Genomic DNA, 16,899 nt, shown 5'->3' on the forward strand with positions numbered 1-16,899 from the left:
TGCAAAATATATGCACAAACACGGACGTCAGAAAGCCGAGCAACAATCACCTCTTTGTGTCTTCATCACGTCCCCAATGACCCTCATTCAGCCCGTTATAAACTCAACAGATATTTTTTTCCCTCCAAACACATGATGTCAAATGCCTGACCTCATAAACACATGATGACTTTATAAGTATTGAAAGAACACTACTTTACTGTTGGAGTGTGTTGGAGTATTTCTATTGTATAAAATACAGATGTTACCTGTCCAGCTTTTTAAGACAAGATGTGAGGAAAATACTAAAAATACGGGGGCAGACAAGGACAAAAGTTTGCCTAAATATGCAGAGTCTCACAGGTAAGTCAAAAAGAAAGGTGTATTAAAAAAATGTGTGTCCAATATATGAATGTGTGTGTGTGTGTATGTGTCTCTGTGTGTGTATGCTCCCTTGCTCCAGTGCCTTACCTAGCAGAGTGTGAGATGAGGATCCTCCCCTTGGGTGACATTATAGCATCCCACCCCTGCAGTGTGTGACTGTGTGCGAACGTCTGCAGCATCAGCAGCACTTTACACCGAGGAGAGGAGACAGTCTGCACATGCTCAGTTCACTTGCCCATGTCCAACGTCCATCACCTCACCTCAGCCCTCCTTGCATGCTCTTTGCTCTGCGTGCTGTTCATTCAGCCACTCTAGGTCAACACTTTAGAAACACAAGATCCAAATTTGAAAGGTGATTAAATGTGTATTGGAGTTGAGCCAAAATGAAACCACATTTCCCATAAGTTCCAGTTCTTCAATTGTGGAGAGGATGTTGCCGAAATAATGTGGCATTACTGTGTTGGTCTTTTCTGAAATTTCCCATGAAATATCTCCTTTTCGGCTTATGTTGCATTGCAGAACTGTAAAAGCTAAACCTGAATAAATATCTGCTAATTTAGGACAAGAAGTGGGCAACTTCACATTTTTTAGCATTCAGGTCCATTTATAGTTTTATTTGGAGCCAAAAAATGGATTGCAAAGAATTCAACTGCTCAGTTGTTATGAAGAAAGTTTTATGAGCTTACAAGTAGGGATGCACCGAAAATTCAGCCACAGAAAGGCTTTTATAATCACAACACGGCCGAAACAAAATGTTGTGATGACACAAGCAAAGACCGTGGCCAGTACGCGCTTGTCTGGATAAGGGCCAACATTTCTTCATCCGTTATTCCTTTAACTGCAGCACTAAAGCATCTTCTAAGCAAAGAGGTTGAGACGGACCACGGGGTGAAAACAATGAAAAGTACACTCTTAGAGTCCGTCAGCACACGTTTCACTGAGATCTATTTGGATCCTCTGCACTTCATCCCGACTTTACTTGATCCGCGTTATAAAGATCATTACTTGAATGTGTGAATAAAGCAGCGCGCACAAGAAATGATCCAGGCCCATTGGATGTGGAGAACCCGCTTGGAGATGGAGAAGCGCACAGCGCAGGAAGGAGAACAGAGCGCAGAAAAAAGGACTCGTCTCTCTGAACCAGATGAGGGGCATGCACCCTCGTTGTCTGATATGTTCATTGAGATCCTTGATTTTAGTGAGGTTAGTACACAGTCAGAGCCATAAATGCAATGGTAGGGGAGACCGGGGACAGTTGTAACATTTTTGACATTTCTGTCTATAACTTTGAACTCTTTTAACCCAGTTTGTTCAAACTGCTATACAAACTAGCTTCAAGTGTCTGCTAATAAATGGCCTAGAAAATGTCTGTGCAACACAAACAGAAAATGCATGGCTTAATCTCAAATCCAAGGAGTGAAATCTTACAACTGTCCCCGGTCTCCCTACTAATAATCAGTCCCTCCAGGAGGTGAGGAGAGCTGGTTCATAAAGCACACCTGCAGCAGGTAGAGACCAAGCGAACACTGAGCCCCTCAATCTATAAATAATACCGTTGTCATGGTCACTTGTCCTGCCTGCTGTCCTCTCTTTTCACCCGTTCTCTGTGCGTGTTTTGTTGTTGAAAAGTGCCGATCAAGTGAGGACTTACGTTTATGTTCCAAGGATGTCAAGTTGATGACAAAACCGATGACGTGCAGGGGCTGAGATTGAGGTAATTGGTCAAATTTGCGGGAAAGTTGCGGTGATTGTAAAAAATTGCAAGGCCGCGAAAAAATCGCGCTGATTGGTTGAATTTGCGTTGATAGTTGCGATCGCGAAATCGCAACTTCCTGGAGGGACTGAATAATTGGCATCATAATTTCTTTTGGTGTTTCGGTTTTCGGCCTTGGTTTCCTCATTTTCGAATTCGGCCAAGAATTTTCATTTCGGTACATCCCTACTTACAAGCTCTCATCACAAATTCAGCTTCTTCTAGCCACACTGTGATCTGAGTGAGTAGGGATGCTACGGCAAAGAGGCGTTGCACTGATTGGCTGCCTAAATGTTGTCAGAGGGGGAAGGTTGAAGATTAGTGCAGACAGATGCAGAGACGGAAAAAAAAAAAAACATACATAACCTGCAAACAGTACTCTATGTATATGATCCTGAATAGGAACCGGAAACTGTTAATTTGTTGCAGCAGTGATTACAACAGCAAGTCTCTGGATGGTATGTTAGAATTGGACTGTTATTCCTACTTCTTGCTGTACTGTGTAACTTGGTTGGCCCTTGTTGTTGAGGCAGTTCAAGGTGAAGTGGTAAGAACAAACAAACAAAGAAATCATCACCAATTGTGGCCAACATGTTGTTAAAAATAAAAAGCAACCACTGTTATCTTTGGTCCTCCGGTGTGGAGACAGAATATAGACATTTGTGTTGATTTTTGCTATTAACAACAGAGCAGTTGGTGTGTCTGACTCTAGCCTTTGACATCTTGACTCTGCAATACAAAAGCAAAACCACAAATGTGTAGGAGGAAGCGGAATCGCCCGGAAAAAATGTGTGTTCTTCATTATATGGGAAGTTCAAAGGTGCTTGGGAGATTTTTATATCTTTGAACCAATCCTGGCTACCTTGTTCCTCCTGCTTACACTCTTTATGCTAAGCCGAGCTAACTTTCTCTGGCCTGTTTCTTATTTAGCACACAGTTATGACTTATTATCAGATTTCTTACATAATTATTGACTAAAGGGCAAATTACAGTTTGTTAATCACAAAAAACTTGCACATAACCAAATTTTCTTCTTGATCTCAGAAACAGTAGTTTGACAGAACAATTCAAACACACGAGTAAGGTCCTCTTACTACCTTTTACACCATGATCTATCTTTCCCGAATGACAAGGACCATGTGATTCAGCTGAATGCTCTGGATACATGTCATCCATCGCTACACAAAGAGAAGATGACAGTGTACAAGTAAAGCGAGTCATTTCAAACTCCTCAGCCGTGTCTTTCTCTTTTTAACGATGTAGATTCTAACAACTTGTGTTACCCACAATCCTCAGGAAAAGGGATTCTGATTTCCCATTAGAGCCTCCCCTGGGCAATCTCAGTTAATCACATCCGCAGTGTTTACTTGCCTTGAACACGCCACAGTCTCCTTCATAGCCCTCTCTCTTTCTGTTCTCACAGAGCTGAGGTCTGTTCCTGTGCTGAAGCAGGCAGAAAGAGAGAGAGAGAGAGAGAGAGAGAGAGAGAGAGAGAGAGAGAGAGAGAGAGAGAGAGAGAGAGAGAGAGAGAGAGAGAGAGAGAGAGAGAGAGAGAGAGAGAGGACACAGCACAAACACAGAGCTGTAGAGGAGTCGAACGCAGGCTGAAGCACTCTGTTATCCTGCAGAAAATTGCTAAGGGCAACCTTGAGTTCATAACAGTGTGTTAGCCTGTGTCTTGTATAAAAGAGGAAAACGATTGTGTAAGAGTGTTACACTGAAGATATTATATCCAAGTTATGCACATGTGTCCATATCAGAAGGCTCATTTGTTTGTGTGTGTGAATAACATGTGGGTGTATGTTTGCCTCATGACTGTTAGCAGTAAAAAACACACACACACTTACAACTGATAAGTGTGTTTCAGGACAGAATGCCAACGAAGGTACGTCAGGACAAACGAGTCCGACTTCAACAATGTCTGACATGCTGCTTGTAAAGACTCACACACACACACACACATACTCACACACACTCTCACATGACATTTGGCATTCCTGAGGTTTGCATGCTTACATAAGTGATCCAAAATGTTTGTTATCTCAAAGGTGTTGTCTGTTGCATCTAAAGGTGACACATTAAAGGTGAATATCACGCTTTTTTCATCAATATATATTGGTCTCAGAGGTCCCCAAAACATGTCTTTAAAGTTTATGCTCAAAAAAACACTTTGAAATCAGATTTTGGCATGCCTGAAAAGCACTCTTCTTCAGTCCTCCTCAGAACACTCTGTTTTCCCTCTGACCACGCCCCCTCCGGAAGTGGATGTGCCTCGGCTCTCCAGCATGTTGATCTAATGTTTACATGTTGGCTGAATATACACGGCTGCTCAGAGATCGCGTTACTTCAACCCTCTGAATCTGATCCTGACGGAGAGGCGCCTGTAGCAGGACCTTTCTGAAGGATTGGTCACAGATTTGGTGTTTCTTGTTGTTTTATTTATCAGTATGTAGACGTGTGTCTTGGTACACAGCTACGAACATGTAGCTATGTGGCTATGCTAACTAGCGCTAGCACTTATCCATGATAAATAAAAATCATCCACTAGATCTTCAAATCTGCAGACGTGGGGAGTAAAACCGACCTCTACCAGAAAGGCAGCAGGACCTTTTATGAAGGATTGGTCACAGATTTAGTGTTTCTTGTTGTTTTATTTGTCAGTATGTCGACGTGTGTCTTGGTACACAGCTACAGCTACAGCTACAGCTATGAACATGTAGCTATGTGGCTATGCTAATTAGCGCTAGCACTTATCCATGATCAGTAAAAAATCATCCACTAGATCTTCAAATCTGCAGAAGTGGGGAGTAAAACCGACCTTTGTGTTTATTAAGACAGCCTACAACTAGCATGCCTCCCTCCTAAGCTCCTTGTTAGCACACATTTGTGCAGGTAATGAAAAACGGGGGAGGGATTCAGTATTATTTTATACAGTCTATGGGCTGAACAAGCTCCGAGCTCTGACTCCGTGACAGACCGGATATTGTTGTTACGTAACAAAAACACGGAAGTCTGAAACGGCTTGTTTCACACACATTTACAGAAAGGTGTAGAAATCAGAACAGGGGCAGAATGGATTTTTTTCATTCTCGGGGGGTTTGTAGACATGCCAGGGAAACATATTTCAGGTGAAAAACCATTAAAAAGTCAATTTTGCATGATATGTCACCTTTAATATAAACACAGAAACTGAAAGATGCAGTTATGCTAGAAAATATTTATATATTGATAAATATTGATTGAAAAACAATAATTTATTAAGGTTTTAATTTCTCATGCAAAAAAAAAGAAATGAAATGTTAAGTAGCATCTGGATGATGAAGTTATTTCCTGGATGATAACCTTTCCTGACTCTTAAAGCTGCTGTGAGGAACTTTTATTTTGCATCGATTCTGGCGCCCCTCTTGTAGGCAAAGTGATACCTCTTATCTCTTGTCCTGTAAATGCAAAAGTAGTGTTTTCAACTAAAGCCTCATCCTGTTGTGTTCAACAGTCAACTTTATCAGGCAATGTGATTATTTCCATGAAAACAGTCAAATAAAGGCTGTTTCTGAAGCAAGATGTCAATCATCTGGTCTGAAACCTACCCCCCCAGGGCGGTTTCAGGCATTAAAAATTACAACAGAGAAGGTGTCAGTGTTGCTGCTGATGGTCTTGTTTGCTATTGAAGGTCATAAAGAGGCATCAGTATCATTTTCAGTCTGTTTCTCAGCCAGTTCAAAACTCCTCACATGGCCTTTAAGCTCCACATTTGGCTGTAGAAGAGATTCCTCATGGCTCAACAATTTCATCCCTCATTGATTAACTGGTTTAATATTTGACATTTAGGTAGTTTCCCTGCTCTCAATAAACTGCCAAGACTGTTTCCTGTTCCCAGTGAGGTGTGGAAAAAGAAATTAATTTGTCATGTCTCCAGTATTTGCCACCAGTCTTTCTTGAGATATAGCTCCATTAATATTGTCAAGTGCACCCCATAGACCGTATAAATAATGGACGTAGTATCCGTGACGTCACCCAACTGTTCCTGAGCTCTGTTTTGAAGCCAATCGACGGTGGGAGCCATACTGGAAATGCTGAACTCTACCTAAAAGCGGTTCCACACTACAGGATAATCGGGCTGATTTTTGTCCCGATCTCCCCCTTACGATCAAAGCCAGCAAAGGCCCGATTGTCTGATGTTTGCAAACGACATCGTGTCTGATGTTCCTGTGGTGTGGGGTGTGTTAAGAGTGATTTTGTTCAGTCGGAGCCACTCGGAAGGCCTCAGAAGGAGATATCGTAAACAATGAACATGTTGCGACTAGAAATCCTGTGGGATGCTGCCAGAGGAGCCGAGCACGTACAGTGTGTAATGTCACGTATATAGGAGCAAAAGCCAATCAAGACACCAGATGACTCAGCTGACTGTCGGAAGAGGAAGTAAAGACAAACAAAAACATGGCGCCGGCGAAAACTCCACGCTGTAATGAATACAACTCGCACTGTAATGCATACAGCCCACATTCCTGCCGTCTCCATGACTTTTCCATAATCGTTTTTCTTTTTTATGTCTCTTCGGAATGTAAGAGGCGGAAAATAATCATCATTGCTTCTTCCTGTTCGTCCACCATGTTTGTTTACACCGAAGTCATGTTTTACTACGCGAGATTTGGAATATTGAGCGTGAAGAATCTGATACTCTGCTGAAGAATCAGTTAGTGTGTGGTGTGTGGTGTGCTCCGTAGTGCACACCACACACTATAAGATCAGACGAGAGAGATCTTGTGCGATCTGTCTTTTGTTATCATCAAGTGTGTGGTCTCTAAATGTGTGAAGGTTTGAAGAATCCTGTAATGTGTGCCAGGCATGACTTCTGTCGAGCTAGTGTGAGGTAAAGAGGCAGGCTTTGAGCATCCTAGCCAACGGCTACAGTGTTCCCACCTGCCAGTCAAGTCAGTCATGTCCTTAAATGGGCAAAACTCGTAATATTAATATCTTCTGAACCGTTGCGTTAGAAAAAAATCCCCCCCCCCCTCCTACAGTGTGTCCGACCAAAGACGTTTTTTAACCAGGCTGTAAACATGTTTATTTCTGCTGCAAAGACCGTCTTTTTTGAACTGGTGTGTTTGTGGTTTACGGTGTTTCTGCAGTTTATAACACTTCCGCATGGGCTTGATATTTTGAGACCGGGGGTTGCTGCTCGGTGCACCCATGAGAAAATTGTGTATGTCTGCCTCTTCAGAATAAGAGGCACTTCTTGTGGTCAACTAACTAGCACAAAATGGGATATATAAGTGTCCTCTACACTGCACAGAACAAATGAAAAATCTATGCAGCAGAGGTCAATAGTGTTGAGAAGACAGAGGGAAGTACTAGTGATAACCCAACAGACGCTCTGAGAATCAATATCCTCTTTTTATTATAAGAATAGATGTCTCATTTTTTATGATCTGCATCTGTCCTTTATCTAATTGCTTTTTCAACTGCAGTTTCACTTCCTCGGTTTGTCACTTCGAACACTCTAATCTTATCAAGCAGAGGTGACGCAGCGTTTTCATCAAGCGTTCTGATTCTACTGCTTTCCAAAATGTCAGTCTCCATATAGTGAAGTTACAGATCAAACAAATAAGATAAAGCAAATGACAGTGCTGAATCGAAATCTAAATCTCTGACAAATCCCACTAAATTTGCTGAAAACCTTCAATCTTCAGAAATGTTTACTCTCTAGACTTGTTTCACTGCAGTTTATTTTACAGAACAGGCTTTCTATGATGGTAGAAATGGAGGCTTAAACCCTGTTGCTTCATACCGTAAAGCTATATATCTATTTTAGTAATCCCTCCAAATATTACACACCAACACACTTGGGTGTTCCCTTGACACACTGCATCTCACAGCCCTCATAGTCATCCTTTGACCACAGTTTGCTGATGGGTCAGTAGCCTGAGTTTAAGTATAGTTCCTCTTTTTTTTTGTAGCAGAAAACCCACATGTATGTGAAGACACACAGTTTAACACGACTGCATGACGAGTAATGCAAAAACAAAGAAGAGATCAGCCTAGCAACAAGTTGTTAATAGATATCAAAATGTTTTATTCTTGATATATTTGCAATCCAAGTACAATAGAAATGTATATCATGACACCACAGAGCAAGACTGTACTCTGTTTAATGTTGTTCAATATCCAGTCCCTCCAGGATTTCGCGGGATTTTTTTGTGATTGTTGCGGCCCAAAAAGCCTGATTTTGCGACAGCTTTTTGAAAAAATTGCGGTGAAAGTTGATGTGGCCACTGTGAATGTGTTTTGATTCTCTTGATTCACAGAAAAATGCCATGAAAGGTCTGTATTGCACATTTACGACGGTCCCTGAATGCACCTCGCAGTGACAGAGGCACTTGACAGGCAGTTACCGCACTCTGAAATGAATCTGCATCTTTGTTGACCAGGAGTTGATCAAAACTTACTGAATGTGTCTGATGTCTCACCAAACTGGATTAAATCAAGCTTTAGACGTGGAGCTTTTTACGGTAACCATGGCAACAACGTCAAACATCAAATATTAAACAGACGTCCCCCGGTTGTGTCTTTGTCACTAACGCACACCGGGGGCAAAAATCATCAATGAAGATGAGACAGATGCATGGAGGTGAGGAGAGCTGGTTCATGAAGTACACCTGCAGCAGGTAGAGACCAAGCGAACACTGTGCCCCTCAATCTATAAATAACAATGTTGTCATCGTCACTTGTCCTGCCTGCCGTCCCCTCTTTTCACCCGTTCTCTCTGCGTGTTTTGTTGTTGAAAAGTGCCGATCAAGTGAGGACTTATGTTTATGTTCCTAGGAAGTGAAATTGATGACAAAACTGATGACGTACAGGGGCTGAGATTAAGATAATTGGTCAAAGTTGCGAGAAAGTTGCGGTGATTGTATAAAATTGCAAGGCCGCGAAAAAATCGCGCTGATTGGTTGAATTTGCGTTGATAGTTGCGATCGCGAAATCGCAACTTCCTGGAGGGACTGAATATCAATCCACCAAAGAAAAAGCACTTAGCACTAATTGCAACTTGAAAGGTAAGGGTATAATGTAAAGTGAGCAGGTGGTTATGCAGATTAGAACATAAGCAGGGCTAATTCAGGATGCTAACGAAAAATTTTGCCACATTTTCAACAGGTTAGGGGGAAATGTTTCAGACTCAGTAACGCACACTGATATGATGGGACACATGGGATCAGGTTGTTCCTGATGTTTCTTTTGCTGTTGATTATTAACCACCCTTGTTATGGGGTTTTGACCAATCATAATCAAGTATATAACATGTAGAAGCAGCCATTTGCAAAACATCTCCAGTTAAAAAAAAGAAAGAGTGCATATTAAATCTCTGTTTTCTACTGTTTATCTTCTGTTGGACATTCAGACAACACCTTAAAGATCTGGAAATACAATCTGTAAAAATCCCCTCCTGACCAACCTGGCAGGAGCTGCAACTAAAAGGAGAACATAATTACATTTAGCTCCACTGTTTCTCTCCGTTCCAGATCAATGAAAGAGAAAATGCTCTCCCGACAACAGCACATAACAGTATTTTCATTCGGTGTATCAGAATCCTGCTCATTACAAATCATGCTTGACATTTAACAAATATTCACAGCAACACCAGCCTCCGCGAGATTCAACCCCTGGTCTTACACCCTGAGGTGTGTGTCTCAGATGGACAGAGGTGTCAAACAGGGCGTGAGGGTAATTGTAAAACCTGGGGTGCAGAGCCAAGCACTCCACTGTTTGCCTACCAATGACAGGGCTGTGATTCCTGCTTCTTGAAGCCTAAGTGAGTGTGAAATGTGTGTAGTCTGCTTAACGACATCTTGACAGCCTATGATGACAGTCTTACTTTCACAGCAGTCGAATAGAGCGCGGTCATACTGTTTCCTTTCAGCAGCACCACCTCCAGGCCCAGTTTAGCTGCATCACTGTGTCCTGCATCAGTCCAGACCCATTATGAGCAGTTTTAATGAGTGCTGAATTACAAGCAGCTGTTCAGCCTCTCTCCCTCCTGTATAGAGAACAGTTTAGGTCATGCAAATGACTTCTACAAAGTTATTTTACCGCAAGGTGTTATGAGTCAAAGCCTATGGATTAAACAGGCAAGCTGAGGCTTCAACTGGCTGATGATGAAAGAAGGAGTTTGATACTGTAAGGTGAAACAGTTTTTTGTCTTCCTGTCATCCTTGTAGATGACAGGATTAATTCCCATAGCAAACCGTTCAATACATAGCTAAACCTTGATATGGTTACAAGCTTAGCATAAAGACTGAAAACAGAGTGAAACAGCTCGCCTGGCCTTGTTTAAAAGGCCGTATTATGTTCGTTATCAGGCATTATATGGTCCTTCTGATAGCTTTGTAGAAGTTTTACATAATTCAAAGCTCAAGAAGTCTTTACTTATCTGAGAATGGTGTCTTTGAAAACCCTCATTTCAGCCTTTTTCTAAAATATTTCATTTTAGCTACTGTCATGGACCCCAGCACTCCTGAATCCTTCTCCACTGTTGCCATGGTCCAAAAAGTAATTGTTAAAAGTGAACTGGTGTTTCTCTATCAAAAATGACATGTTTGAAATATAGCCATACTTTCATTACCACTTGTAAAGAGATTAACCAATTGGTAATGTCACAATTTGAGCAAATCTTGAGTCTCTCCCACTTTAATAGAATTATTTAGAATCCTAACAAGACCAATTTCTGATGCTAACGAAATCTTACATTTTTGCCACAGTGTCAACAGGCGTGGGTGAAAGGTGTTGGATCACTCTAGCAGATTCATCTGATGTGACGTGTGTGATCAAGTTGGCCTTGGTGTTATTTTTGCTGTTGAGAATTGATCACTGATAATGTCTTTCAAAGGCCAGAAGTCTCAAGCAGAGCTAGACTCATTGGTGGACATCCATCTGCCATGACAAGTCCTTTAACAAAATAGAATGAGTGCATATTAAAGCTCTGTTTTTACACTGTTCGTGTTTTCCTGCACAACACAATACAGACTGTCGCCATAACCCGAGAAGTCTATAGTAAGTAACTATAACCTGTAAGGGATGATATAGCAGATGGGTTGTTAAAGCAATCCTTACAGGATATGCAAGCCCCCAACGCCACGCCAAGTGGTCTTGTCTCCATCACAGTGTGACACTTTCTTTTCCATTTAACAGTCCACACACACCACATTATCCCTTACAATATTATGTTAGGTATTAACTTAAAGCACCATTTTTGGCCTTGTAGATTTCTCTGACATATCCATCAGTTTTCATACCTCTCTTGCCTTCTCTCCTCTGTCTTTGTGTCTTTTCTTGGTTTTCCCGTCATAATCAAACTGACATCAAATCAACCACTTCTTTCAGCTGAATATGATTACAGTTAGTCCTACAGAGTCTGAGATTAGAGCTCAGCATCCCTAGCAACAGTTTGTTCTTCTTAACAAAGGTCTGCTGTTGATAAATAACAGACTGTTGCTATGTAATGACCAATTGGTAAAAGATACCTAACATAGCTGCTCAATACAAACAGATAAAGATTTTAAATGGAAAGCAATGGATAAAAACATGTAAATGAGAAACTATATCCCAGATTTGTCAGATGTTGATGGCGGCTTGGACCTTCCTATCCGAGCTGGATGGTTAAATGTTTGGACAGCTGGAGTACGAAACATTCAATGACGGGGTATGTAAACGAATGGCTACACAAGAGCCAAAAACAAACTGCCTCCTCTGACTTGTTGATGCAATGTGGTAAACTGCTTGGTAGACGCTCTCGGGCCGTTTGCTCCTCACTCATCTCTCTTCTAACATGCAACAGCTGCATGTACCCGACCTTGTCTGCATCCAAATACCAGCATTAGCAGCATGCTATGAATACACTGAGGTTAAAATTGTCACAAAGCATTTGCCATACTGCTGTCTCTGCTACACATTCACCAATATGCAGTCAAGTCACTGACTGAGGCAAAGATTTAGTCTTACACTAACATCCAGATTTGACCCTTTGGCATTTGGGTGATATAAGCTGCAAGATCCCCCCCTCCGCTTCTTTCGTGTAAACACACTGTAATCGTATGAAAAAAAGGAAGACTCAAGGATGTTTCAGCATTGGGCAGATCCTTTTGTTTACACACTTGACTCAGGCAGGCTAGATTTTTGTGGTTGTCGTTTGAAAGGAACACTATACTCGGTTTAGATTTGGTTTCAGTTTTCGGATTCAGTACACCGGAACTGATACCAGATCAAGCAAAAGAGTGGGTATTCAGTTAGAATATTCTTATCAAACGTCCGGGGAAACACCAATTTCATTAATGTATAATGAAAATACAGGGAAGTCCAGCAAAGGCAAAGGGAAGCTGAAACAAAGTGCAAATTGTGTTTGCTGGAGTGAATGTCAACTTCTGTGAAAGCTGCAGGGTAGATGGGGCTGCCAACAGCTCCTATTGAATAACTGAACACATCAACACAGACTCAGAGGGGTGGGGGGGGGGGTCTCTATTGGTGGCATTTGGCTCTATGTGCCAGTATGAGTATTTGTGTTTGTGCGTGTGTGTGAGAGAGAAAAAAAGAGTTTTGGGTAAAGAGAGAAGTCGAAGAGAGCTGCGTTGGTGTGAAAAAAGGGTGTTGTTGCTTTTTTGTCAGGTCAACAGATTTGAACTTCTCTTTACATTTACAAAGAAAGACATCTGCATAAGAGTGTGTGTCTCTGCTTCAACATGAAACACATGTGCACATATAGAACTTGTGTAATCATGTGTGAATGAACGCTATAAGGAAAGAAAGGCTATGTACTTGTCAGAACGAATGAGGAGGACGGTTCTGCCAATGCATGTGAGGATATCCAGAGGGCACTGAAACATCCACACACATGACCATCCATGCAGTGTAGTGTAGTGTAAGATGTGTGTGCAAGTTAAACCTGTCTGTCACTGTCCCTATGGGGGGAAGATGATTTGCATCTCCACAGCATGTACAGGCGAGGCAGTATTGATACCCTAGTCAGTTCCCATAAAGTGTTCTAGTGAACCTTTAAAAAGCACATAAAAGGAAGAATGACAAACTGTTATGGAAACATAAAGAGATTGTAAACATTCAAATGGGAGGATAAGGACATGTTTAAAGCCTCACTAGCCCTGGTATAAGTTTAACTTGAAGATAAGACCCATGTTAAACAGTTACATTTTATAAACCTGGATGATAGTGAGTGTTCCCTGAATAATTGAACCAATGCAGCAGGATGTATGACCGAAATCGACAGGAGAATAGCAAACGAGCAGCCTTGCATTGTTTGATGTGAGCCCCAAAACGTGAAATATTTCAGATTAAGGCAACAAGTCCCTGTTTCTGCTCGCCTGTCACCAAGGCGGCTCATATTCAGCTTCCCCGCGACCACTGAGGCTGCCGCAGTCCCAACTACACAAGCCTCTGTCACTGAAGTTTCCCGCTGCCTCCACACACACACACACACACACACACACACACACACACACACACACACACACACACACACACACACTCTCTCTCTCTCTCTCTCTCTCTCTCTCTCTCTCTCTCTCACAGCCAAGTGCAGCAGTTAAACAATCATAACATCTGTATCAACAAATACATCCACAACACTCACAGAAGATATGAAATCAGCGCTTACCGGAGAGAGAGAAAAGGACTATCCAGAAGCACACATTCAGTCAGTGGCTGTTTTCTCACCAAGTGTTGGGATTAGTTCAGTTTATCCTTCGTTTAAAGCTTCCGATGCCAGCATGCAGTGGTGAAAGTGTTGTGTTGTATCTAAAGGCTTCAGAGAGCGACAAGACTTCTTCTCCAGTATGCGCACATTTCTGGACAGGAGAGGCTCGGAGATGTTCATCTCTATCTGCTCCTCTCTGAGCTGAGCTGCTCCTCCGCGAGGCAGGACGCTTCTGAGAGGAGGAGGAGTGCCGGGGAGCTGCCGCGTGAAGCTTCATGGGAAATGGAGTTCAGGGTGACTAATACTTGCTAGGCTTACTTTTTGGACGAAAAAGCTCGATTTTGTAGCCTCACATGCAAAAATCTTCACATTTTCCACTACTAGGGATGATCGTACTGTATTTGATCTACATAAGACAAATGCATCATGTATTCTAATGAAAATATGAAATATGTCAAAAAGAGAGGTCACAAACCCTAGACTACTGTAACAGGCCATAGTTCAACTCATTAAGTGCATGAATGTGCTTGTGTATGAATGCAATTGTATGTGTATGTATATGTATTTATGCACATGTAGGTGTGGATAGTTGTGTGTATATATGTACAGTGATTGTTTTGTTTTCTGTTTTTATTTGGGGTTTTTACATGGCTTCTATGTTGTTGAGGGAATGGTTGATTGTTGATGCAGACCAAAATAAACTTAAAATACGACTTACACTAAACTTAAACTTGGAAAGAAGGGGAATGATAGGGATAGTATAAAACTAATAATTACAAAGATGAACACAAACAGAAATAACAACATAAATAAATCAGTCAATTATATATAAATAAAGCCTAGAATGAGATGAGAACAATGATATAGAGTAATTTAGGAAGACACCAAAAGCATACAAAAATAGCAACATTGCAATTTTGTTGACTGTTTATTATGTGTCGGGTCTTAGGGTAAGGTTGTACCCTGTTGCTACAGTGGCTTTATTTTAGATGTGATTTTGGCTAAAATATTTAAAATTAGCTTTATTGGGGTACTGAATGTGCAAACCACTGAAACATGACGTAAAATCATTTTTAAAACTGAATAAAAAGTTAGCAGGTGTTGGTTACTACTACTACTACTTTCACTAACAACGATTCCTTGACTTATGTCATGAAAAGACATTTGTATCCACGCACCTATCAGTGTGTCTGTGAAATTTTGCTCTCTCCTGGGGAGAACCTCAGGATTTCTGGGAGTTCCTTGAAAAGACAAAACTTGAATACTCACTGGTGAAATTAATGCAGCTCTACTACTACCATGCAACTTCCTTGCATATACTGTATCCGTCTCAGGGGGGAAATGCCTTTCCTCTCAAAGTTCATGCAAGGGGAATTTCCCAGAAACTCCTTGAGTTCCCTAACATACATTGTTACAATCTTTTCACACCAAAACCTGTTTCACCCAAGGTTTATGGACAGCAGATATATTCGTTCATACCACAATCATGGTGTAGTAGTAGTTAAAGCATGTACAGTTGAAACAATGAGAAAAAAAACAATACTTCTATTTTCTTTGAGGTCAGCATTCCCCTTGAGGATCCATTGTTCATGCACGCCATTTTTCCTGCTGTCTTGTTGCAGAATATAAAGTACAACCAGTTATTAAGTATCTGTGTATGTGTGTGTGTGTGTGGGTGGGGGAGTGTATAGGAAATGCTTCTGCCTCTCAAAAGCTATGCATCTAAATTTAGAGCCCTGTGCCTCCCCTGTCCAACCGTCACAAGCACAGTCGGACTGTCGGCCGAGCAGGAAGGAGACTTTAAGTTAGGAAAGACTGTAAATGAGCTTGGCTGTGCTGATCTGAGACTAACACATTTTGTATTCACACACCCTTAAACAGGGTAGCTAAACATACCCAGCTAAACTGAACTGAGGTCAAGGAGGTGAAAAAATTGTTTAAAAAACATGATGATTTGATAAGGACGTGTTACTTCCTCTTCCTTTTCTGGGGTCTTTTCTTTTTCCAAAATAAATTGCCTGATTTAACTAATCTTTCGGTTCACAAAGAAAACACAGACACACCACTGAGAGAATTTGCTCATTTTGATTTGAGTCTTCTGCAACACACGGACTCTAAATCATTTCACAGGAGATATTACAGCCGTAATTAAATTTGACAGAAACGCCAACATAGTCAAAATTTCCATGCATTTCCATCTCAGATACAATTTTATGCATACCCTTATAGGCATTTGACCTTTTTTCATCTGCTGAGTGCAGGAAGCAGTAAAAGCTGGGGACCAATTTCCAATCTTTGTCTATTTGATTATGAGATGTGTCTGTTTGATTGTCTATTTGGAGAGCAGCACCTCCTTTATTGACTTAGCGCCTGACAGACACCCTTTCACACACACACACACACACACACACACACACACACACACACACACACACACACACACACACACACACACACACTCACACACACTCACACACACACATCCTCCCTAACGTAATTCTACTCTGTGACATTGTTTGTCAGACGATTACAGGAGGGTGCCACAGTCAGTTTGCCTTTGAGGTTTCTTTAATGAGCTTTCTCTTGTCAGTGTGAACGAATTGTGCGATTACACCATGCCGGGCTAACTGTATTACGGCTGTTAATCTCACAAGAAGTGATGTTATGAAAACAATATTGCAGGCTCTCAAAGCCACCTGGCCTCTTAGGAAGAACATGGATGTGCTGGAACAGCCCGGACAGATATTTGAAACAGCAGGTTTCAGTACACACAACACATGTTAGTTGGGCATTTGGAGTATTGTACTAAACTAAGAATAATTTGTAATACCATTCAGCCTACAGCTACAGGTAAATTCAACTAAAGAGGTGGAGTTTTACATAATCACTGTAAACGGGTAGCAACAGATCCTGTAGACATTAGATTTTCTGAGCTGACATCAAAATAAGTAGATTTATCACCACTCTTATTGCAACAATGTAATTTTGATGCTCCTGTATAGCTGAAAAGAAACCCTTTGTTCACCTGTGCATCTCTGTGTATGAATATTGTTACATTTGTTTCTTTTATCCTCGAGCGTCCTCTACT

The 16,899-nt window shown here is 41.4% G+C and overlaps 1 protein-coding gene across 4 annotated transcripts in view; it reads right to left on the bottom strand.

Moving 5' to 3' along the window:
- The window catches only part of pag1 (phosphoprotein membrane anchor with glycosphingolipid microdomains 1), a 70,380-nt gene extending 56,313 nt beyond the window's left edge, over positions 1 to 14,067 (bottom strand). For 2 of the 4 annotated variants that reach the window (XM_034705575.1, XM_034705573.1), the window contains exon 1: positions 13,832 to 14,067. The gene's annotated coding sequence lies outside the window, so the exon portion shown is untranslated. Of the gene's footprint in view, positions 1 to 13,772 lie in introns of all 4 variants that reach the window. The other 2 variants (XM_034705574.1, XM_034705572.1) reach the window with 1 other exon arrangement.
- Positions 14,068 to 16,899: the final 2,832 nt, after the last annotated feature.

The sequence above is a fragment of the Notolabrus celidotus genome, chromosome 16, assembly GCF_009762535.1.
Source record: "Notolabrus celidotus isolate fNotCel1 chromosome 16, fNotCel1.pri, whole genome shotgun sequence".
Taxonomy (NCBI): domain Eukaryota; kingdom Metazoa; phylum Chordata; class Actinopteri; order Labriformes; family Labridae; genus Notolabrus; species Notolabrus celidotus.